Consider the following 9530-nt stretch of genomic DNA (forward strand, 5'->3'; position numbering starts at 1 on the left):
CGTGGACCACAGGTTTAAAACCACTGCTATGGGGCTGATATTAGAAGGTGGCAGTATGGTGACTGCAAACAAGTAGCTGCTATTTTAGCACACTGGAGGCAGTGCAGGAAGTTGTTAACCATGCACAATAGCTGTTTTAAAGTTGGTGAGAAAGGCTTCATTAAGGGCAGACACTCCTCCATGGGCACATTCCCCCTTAGTTAGAAGCTGGATGCTCCTGACTAGTCAATACGGGGTTCTGTTGGGGTCCAAAACTGGTGTGGTGGCTGTATTGAGCACCACTCCGACTCAGATCCAGCCCTGCAGGGATAAGGTAGAGCTGCCAGGAGTAACCCAGACTGGATCTGTGGACTGGATCTCAATACCTTTAATTTTACAGAAGTCAGTGGGAGGGAGAGTGGGAAAACACCATAAGAGGAAGAATCATCGACTGGAGCGAGGCCAAACATCTTTTTGTGAGTTTTATTAAAACTCAGTAAGCCAAAGGCACTGTACCAGCTTAACAGCCACAGTCATTGAAAATTTCTCATATTTGAAGTTGAGTATGTACTCTATATTGTGGACAGTGAAATAATTGGTTATGCTGTACAACTCAATGTTTTATTGCCAATACCAAGGGTGAAGATAGGTGAAAGCAGAAGATCTCATTGTCAGAAGTCCCAATCCTGTACTTATTTTGTGAGATTTAAATATGTATATTAGGCCCTGTGTTATATTGTTTGTTTTAAGGGAAAAACAACAACTCTTTATTTAGTGATGTTAATCTAGCTAGAGCATATTGTAATGGTCCACCTTTGGAGTGTTATTCAATTAAAAGAAATTTCAAACTGCAAGTCATGTGCGTGCGTAAGTAACTGTTGTATGGTAAAGACTGGTGCTGGATTCCTAAGAAAAAAAAGCAAATTATATTATGACTTCCACTTTTTAATCTTTAGAGGGTTCCTGAGAAAATCCAGCAGTAGTCTCTCGGGGGAGATATGAATTAATGATCTGTGCTAGTCAGATAAATGTCTTCTGTAGAATACAATTGGTAAAAACTCAATTTACCTCCCCTCTACGCAGGTTACAGAATGGGCTATTTTGCATAGGAAACAGGGCCAGTTCCAGTGTTTTTGCCACCCCAAGCGGCAAAGGGTAAAAAAAACAAACCAAGCCTGGTTGAGCTGCCGCCGAAGTGCCGCCGAAGACCCAGACATGCCGCCCTGATGACGGACGGAGTGCCGCCCCTTTCTATTGGCCGTCCCAAGCACCTGCTTCCTTCACTGGTGCCTGGAGCTGGCCCTGATAGGAAAGCAGGGCGTCACCCTTGCTTGCTAACTTGGGATATACTTACACTAGTTTAAAACCCACAACAGGAAATGTCTGAGTCTGTAGATCCACACTCTGGCTACACCACTGAAAACAGCTGCTCAGACATTGGGCTTGGGCTGGATCGCAGGCTCTGAAATCCAGGAAGGGAGATGGGTTTCAGATGCTGAGCAGCAATGTCTACACTGCTGTTTTTAGTGCCATAGCATGAGCCCGAATCTGTAGACCTGGGCTCTGAGATGCGCTGCCACAGCTTTTAAATTGCAGCATAGATTCTCGCCTAGATAGATAACAATACTCATTTAGCCATTTTAGTTTCTATTCTCAGGTAGAGGAACTCCTGACAGTGGCTGATCTGTGGGTCCTTAAGGTGACTCACATGATGGGAACTATTTTCCTATTGTCTTTACTTCCTAGGTAGATCTTATTTGTGGATAAAACAGCGGGATGGCTTTTCTAATCTTAACAGTGCCTTAAAGACAAGTGTATCCTTGGAAGTGCAGGGGTGAAAGTAAGCTGGTATGGGCCAGTACGGCGTACCAGTAAAAAGTGGCTACCGGTACCGGCCCGCACTTGGCCAGCGTTAAAGCACCAGAGCCCCAGGCCCTTTAAATCACCGCTGGAGCCCTGGGCAGTGCGGATAAGGCAGTGCAGCTGGGGGACGCGGACCCCCCAGCCCTGCCATTTCCGCACAAGGTGCCCGCCCCTGTACCGGTAAATGTTGAATGTTACTTTCACCCCTGTGGAAGTATGATAAATGTTAGGTACTAAAGAAGTGGGACTTGATGGTCAGAAGTGGCATCTGAGCCCATTCGTCACAGAGTCCACTCACCGTAGGTGGCACCTCCCTCCTGGCTGCTCTGTGGAAATTAACAATTTCCAGGTCCTAAAGCTCTTTCTGCTGCTCACTGCATGCCCTGCTCCTGTGCTGTCCGTCCCAGTCAGGATGCTTCTTCTTCGTGACTTGGCCCTCCAGTCAGGTAACTGTGTTTCCCCCTTCCAGGGAATCAAAGTCTTTCTTCATCAGCAGCTGTAGACAGTTTTTTCGTTCACTGCCTCACTTCCCCAGTGGCTAGTAGGGGAACCCTCTAATCAGCATCCAAGGTCTGCATCACCCTGAATCTTTCTGCCTTTTCTCCTAGCCTTTCCAGCACACTCCCGCCCCCCCAAGCTTTGCCAACCCAAACTCCCACCTCCCAGGGAGTAACTGAGGACTAATTTCTTGAGCCCCAAACACACTTCCCTTCCCTCAGAGAGTCACTGAAAACTGCTTCCCTATTCTGCTATCAGCTCCCTGATTTTATAGAAACCCCACTTGTTCCTGCATAGGTGAGCTTCCCCTAATTGGGGCTTTCCTCTCAGCCTTAATTTCCCCAGTTTGCAGACTAATAGTTTAATTGGCCCTTCTGACCTCCATTAACCCCTTCAGGGTGAGCCTGGGGAAACATACCCTATTGCCCCTTTTAAACAGATTCAACATCATCAGGTAGGAACACCTACCCCAACCCACTCTGTGACATACTATGGCACAATCGAGACTTCTGGGGGCCTGCGTCACCCCTGCCATGCAAACTTGGGTGCCTCAGAATGCTTTGTGTAGTAACTCCCCCCTAGGCTTATCACAAATTATCTTACAGTAGTTAGTGATGGACAGGGGAGCTTGAGCTGGGTTGTTCTTGGCATGGTGTGGCCTTCCTCAATACCTTCAAGATAATCATTAGAGCAGCAGGGTGGGAAGAATGCACTTGGGTGGCCTGCATAGCACTGTTCCTGATGAGGAGATACACGTCTGCCCCATAGCAGAGGCTGAGCTGGGAGTCCAAGGCCAGAGAACTCAGCTACATGCTGGGGTAGTCAAGAATCTGCCACGGCCAGTGATCTTGGGGAAGGACTGGCTGGGTTTCCAAGCCCTGATGCAGGGAAGAGTGGAACAGCACTGTAAGGTAAATGAGGACCAATGGCCGATTGGAAAAGGAATTGAAAGAGCTGAAAGCCTTCGACCATTTTCAGAGCTTATGGGATCAGCAAAAAATCTAAAGAGCTGGAGGACATAAGCACCTCCCGGCAGAGAATTATCAACCAATTGATAGGACTGGAACAAGAATTAACATGGATTAAAGTGCAGATGGAGAGTGGAAAACAGCAGTACTTAATGTTGGTGTGAGCCAACAGTCTGAAAGGGCTCTCACCTGCTGTCTATTGATAAACTGGGAGGAAAGACCTCAGGGTCAGGCTATTTGCAGAGACACACCTACTTCGCCTAGATGATCAGCAGACAGACCTGCTTTGCCAAAGTGATAGATTTTGGCTGTTTTGGGTTAAAATTCACTTAAGTCCTGGATGCAGGGGTAATGAATGTTATCACCACATTGTATGACTACAGAGCAGCAGACCTGTATTTAATATGCTCTGACTGACGGGGTGTGACCCCCAGATCTCTTAATGTCAACTGGTACAGGGACTCTGGGATCCTCTGGTTTCACCAAAAGAGCGTCATGTAACATCTCTGCGGAAAGCCCGCTCAGACTAGTCAACATAGGCCTTGTGAGATGCATGTACAGAAAGTTTGTGAGGAGTTGTGTATATACACACACACACACACACACACACACAAAGAGCTATGTTGTCTAGGCCATGTCGTTAAAGACAGGTTACTCAAAGGTATCTATCTAGTGTATCTTGGAACTAACTTCTCCAAACAGGAGGTGGGAGACGCTTATTGTCCTGGTGGACCATTGTGTGTCTTACAATAGAAGTCTATTAGCATTCTGAGTCAAATGCTAAGAAAGAGCTTGCAGCAACTTCAGAAGGAAATGAACAAGATAAACAGTGAGCAGGGAACACGATTTTCAGTTGAGCATCAAAGGGCCAGTCTGGTACATCTGGGGTGCTGCAGAACCTCTTAGGTATCATTCAATCTGTGAGGACAAGCTACCACTTGGGGTTTATGACAGGGGTGGGGTGAGGTGGAATCTTAGCCGGCCCAGTTGAAAATGCTGGGAGAAGGACTTGGGTAAGCAAGCCAGTAGGGGACAGGGAAATGTCTTGTGAGCCGAGTTAAGGCTCTAGCAAGCATATTATGATGTTTTATATGTAACCATTTGTTTCCAATGTTCTTACTTATTTGAATCTGTGTCCTTTGAGAACAAACTGATTTCATTATACCTAGAAATACTGCAAGCTAAGTGGAACAGCGATCCCAAGCTGAATCGTGGAGAGAGAGAGAGAGTGTACGTGTGTGTGCGCGCGCGCGCGCTATTCCTTTGGGAATAGTGGATCTGAGACCTCTGGGAGAGTTTGGCAGATCAGGGGCTGGGCACTTCTCCTGATGCTTGGAGGAGGTTGGCATGTGCCTATAGCTAGCCTGTATGGAGAGTGCAAGGCTTAGGGAAACCTGGCAGGCTTATGTTGCCAGAGGCTGGTGGTTTCAGGGAGTTGACCCACAGAAGGCACAGACAAGATCCCCTCACGCTCAGCACACATGGTGGCGACATGCCCCACAGCCCTGGGAAGTAGCACAGGACGTCACCCTAGGTTTAACCTCACTTGCCAAATAGGGGTAGCAAGGCTAAATCCAAGTGACAGTCAGATGGGTGAGGAGAGTTGTTCCTATGTGATGGTGTGGACCGTGTTTAAAGTATCTTAGACGTGATTTGACCCTCTGTAATACTTTTTTTGGGGGGGGGTCACCTGTGGTGTCCGGGGTAAGTTGCTACCCCTGCCTGCCATGGGAGGGAGCCCTGTGTGCCCACCTGGTGAAACTCTCCCCAGCTACCAGCTACTTGGCAACACAGCCTCTGCTCTGGGCTCCAAGGCCACCTAGTAATGAGCACACCTCATTTTGTTACACTCAACCAGTCCCCTCTCTTCTGGGCATCCACAATGCACACCAAGCTGCTGCCTCTGTGGAGATAATGCAGCCCAGTTCACCGGCTGCACCACAAGGCTTCACTCTCCTCAGCACCAGGTACTGTGTCAGGTTTATAGTAAAATAGAATTGAAGTTTATTTAACAGAGAGTGGGGTAAATATTTAAATCAAAGCAAGTAGAAGGATGTGGAAACATCAGGTTACAGGTAAAAAAAGCATCAGACAACCTACAACCTTTGCTTTGTCTAGTCAGGTATTTTCCAGAGGTTTCTTGTGGTAGGATCCACTTTTCATGAGACACCCCAGCTGACATAGTCCCCTTAACAGATAAGTCACTCAGGCCAACCTTCTGTATACAATCCCTCGCTATTGTTTCTTGGCCCAGAGGCCCCTTCTTCCAAGAACACTCATGGGGTCCTTTTAAGTCTCCAGTCTGCATTTACTCCAGTCACTAAACCAAGGCTGTCTCTATAGGCATTTGTTGTTCTTCCATATTGATGGGTCAGTGATCTGGCTCCCGCTCCTCACGTGGTAGGTTTCACTCCCAACAGTTCTGGAACCCAATGTCCTCCTAAATGCTACTAACATCTCACAATAGCTGTCACAATCAGCTAGACCGTAGCTTTTGCACAACCCCCTTCGGTGGAATATTGAAAAAGTGGTTGGACACGGATATCCCTGCCAAGGCAAGTCTGTGTTGCACCCTCCTTGTACAGTGTTTAAAGGCAGGTGATTGGACTCAACTGGGAACCCTCTTTTCTGCTCAGCCATCAGCAGAGCTAAAGTCACTGATAAGCCGGTCTAGGGGGCTGAGCCTTACAGCAGTTTGGGGGACAGTGCTCCAGCAATAGACAATGCAGAAGAAGTGGCAGCAGGGAGGTTCTCCACTCCCCAATGAAATCACTAAGGGCTAGAACCTCAGAACATGGCATTGCAACTAAAGGTGGCAGCAGCGAGCAGCAGCAGAGGCATCACCCAGCCATCCCACCCCCAGGCAGGAGGAGAACCCACCTGAACACACCCCGGGACTCTGATGACAATCCACCATGTCTGGGATGTAGCAGAGGGAAAAGGGGAGTGACATGTTATGGGCACTTTCACACTGCAAGGTAGGAAACTGAGGCAAAAGACTACTGCCTAAGATACCGGGGGGCAGACATTTTACTTAGTGTTGGTGTATGTTTGAGTCATGGCTGAGGCGTTTTCCCAAATTAATGTTGTGTCCACTTTTCTCTTAATAAAAGCTCTCGTTACACACAGGCTCACCACTTGGGGTTTAGTTTCCCCAGATTTCTGGCAGAGGGTGTGAGCCGCTTCTGTTTCTTATTGTTAAGAGGAACCCCTAGATATTGAACCTCACCTTTCCCGGTGACACCACCCAGCAGAAGAGTTATGCTGGAGCAGGAATTGGCCCGGCTCCAGGTAGAGACAGGAGCCAGGGACCAGAGACTGATGGCAGAGTCAGATCAAAGTACAGTGGTGACCCAGACACTACTTCACTGGTAAGCCTGAATCCAGATAAGAGGTGAGGGGCAAAACCAGTGGTCCTCTGTGGGAGAAGAGATGAAGGACACCTCTTTCATGGGTTCCGTTATGAAGACTGGAGAACTGCCAGAGTGACTAGTGGCCGCAGAATGCAAGATACAGCTGATTCAGTGAGAAAAAAGGATCTGGCTGTGAAACCATGAGGCCACACAGGAAGAGAGGGTGACCGATCCTCTGGTCAGCAAATGTGAGGGAGAACTAGAGACTCTGCTTGCAGAGACCTTGAAGCCCTGGAAAGGAGGAAGTTAGGTGGACTGTGCCCTAGGGAGGGGGTGAGTTTTGAAGCTGGTTTTAAGGATGGAGGGGACAGTGCTGTGCATGAGTTTATATGTAGACTCTTATGTGGTATTTTGGTTTGGGGGGGTGAGGTGAGAGCAGCCCCCCATGGGGCAGAAACAGCCTGCCTGTGAAAGAGGTGGGGGAGGTATGTCACAGCGGGACTGGGCCCTGCAACTTACATAGGTCCAGTTCTCATGCGTCAGAACAGAAGCTGCCAGTTGGGCCAATTAACGGGGTGAGGCTGCACCTGGGGCTATAAAGGATCAGAGACACCCTCACTGAGAGGGAACTTGCTGGGAGAGAGCTAGAAAGCTGGACTGCCAGAGAGTCCCCTTGGAGGGGAGGAATAAGACACTAAATGACATCTGAGCAGAGAAACTTCCTAAGTTGGACAAGTTGCCTGCCTAAAAGAGACTGTGCGTATGGCTGAGAGCATGTAGCAAGCTCGGAGAGCCCAACCTCATCACACTACCTTTCCCCTGACATCTTCTGTAACACAATGACTGCAACAGTTTGTGGCTCAGTGAAAAATATGGGGACACTATAGAACAAATTGAATTTAATACTAAAGGTCTCTAAGCAAGAAATTATCACAGACTAGAGTGGAGGTTCAGCAGCTATGCCAAAGAAAAATGCAAATAGCCAAGTTACATTTACTTATGATTATCAATTTTTAATTCTTTAGTAGCCAGCATTTAAGCACACTAAGAATGCACTTGTCTTTAAGGGACTTTTAAGAGTGTGTACATTTATTACTGTATGAATGGATTTCTTACGCCAATTTATTTGGATTTAAAGTTAAAATCTAAAATGTGGTTCCGTGATGTCTTACTAGACGGTGCAGACTTATTAAGATAATCTAGTTAATTCTTTTAAGGAACAGAAAAGGAAATACAATCATTGAAACCAAATCTTAGCACTTCTTATCCTCTTAACCCTGGGATGGGGGAGAATCCTTTCCATGTGGCTGGTCCAGGTGTCAGTCACCCTTGACCTGCCACTACTTGCTGGGAACAGTCAACTCTCCAGTTGCACCTGGTGACCTCAGTTTTATATACTCTAACTTCAATGCTCGCTGGAGCACTGGACACATTTCTACTGGACATATGTCAAATGAGTACTAGATGCTAACGGAAGATGAAAGCTGAATAGACGGCATTGCTGCATAACTAATTATTCAATCCATATCTTATTGGAAGTTTTTTATGTTTGATTCATTTCTAGGATTGTATTTCACCAATCTCTGCTATCAGTTGGGATCCCCCCTCTAAGGGATTTCTCCTAATATAAACCAGGTCATAACTTTGGGATCACTTTCTACGTTTTTCTTTGTGCCACACAATTCCCACAACTTTTAGAGGGCAAGAATTATTTACAATGTAAACCAACAAAATCCCTTATACTCTTAAATCTGGAGGACATACTAGGTACATTCTTTGATTGTACATAAGCATTTAATGTTATTCAGGATTAGTAATAGAACAAGAGACATTATCCACATACAGAAAGCAGTATATGTGACTCAGGCTAACAAATGTGCAGATTCTAATTTGGGGTGAAAGATTAGAGTTTGTAATTTGGAGTGAAAATATGGTTTGAATTTGTCGGGGTAAAAGGCAGTTTGCCCCATTTGACTTTCAGTCTTACAGCCAGTCATTTCTAATTTGACTAACCTGCAGCTTGCCCACCCATCTCTTGATCCACTCACAATGTGCAATTGCAACACCCCTTTTCTTTTTGTCCGGGGCTCAGCCAAAAGCCTTATTGCTCTAATTACAGCTGCTGTTTCTACTTCCTCCAGGGCAACTTTTCATTTTCAGACTCCAAAAAAGTTTCAAAAGAAGGTGGAGACCCCTTTGGAAATCTTAGACAGTCTGGGGAACCCTGGGGGTCCATGGAGCACAGGTTTAAAACAATTGCTCTAGGGTTGATATAGAAGGTGGCAGTGCGATGGAGAGTGGAAAACACCATAGAGGAAGAACCGTAGACCGGAGGCCAAAGGCACTGTGTAAGCTTAACAGCCACAGTCATTGTCAGTTTCTCGTATTTGAAGTTGAGTACGTACTCTGTGTTGTGGACACTGAAATAATTGGTTATGCTGTACAACTCAATGTTTTATTGCCAATTGCCAATACCAACTGTGAACTTAGGTGAAAGCAAAAGGTCTCCGATTGTCAGAAGTCCCCTTCCCTGTACTTATTTTGTGAGATTTAAATATGTATATTAGTTAGGATTTCGGTCCTGTGTTATATTCTTTGTTTCAAGGAAAAACAACAACTCCTTAGTTACAGGTTTCAGAGTAGCAGCCGTGTTAGTCTGTATTCGCAAAAAGAAAAGGAGTACTTGTGGCACCTTAGAGACTAACAAATTTATTAGAGCATAAGCTTTCGTGAGCTACAGCTCACTTCATCGGATGCATTTGGTGGAAAAAACAGAGGAGAGATTTATATACACACACACAGAGAACATGAAACAATGGGTTTATCATACACACTGTAAGGAGAGTGATCACTTAAGATAAGCCATCAC

This window comes from Dermochelys coriacea, chromosome 8, assembly GCF_009764565.3.
Source record: "Dermochelys coriacea isolate rDerCor1 chromosome 8, rDerCor1.pri.v4, whole genome shotgun sequence".
In the NCBI taxonomy this organism is placed as follows: domain Eukaryota; kingdom Metazoa; phylum Chordata; order Testudines; family Dermochelyidae; genus Dermochelys; species Dermochelys coriacea.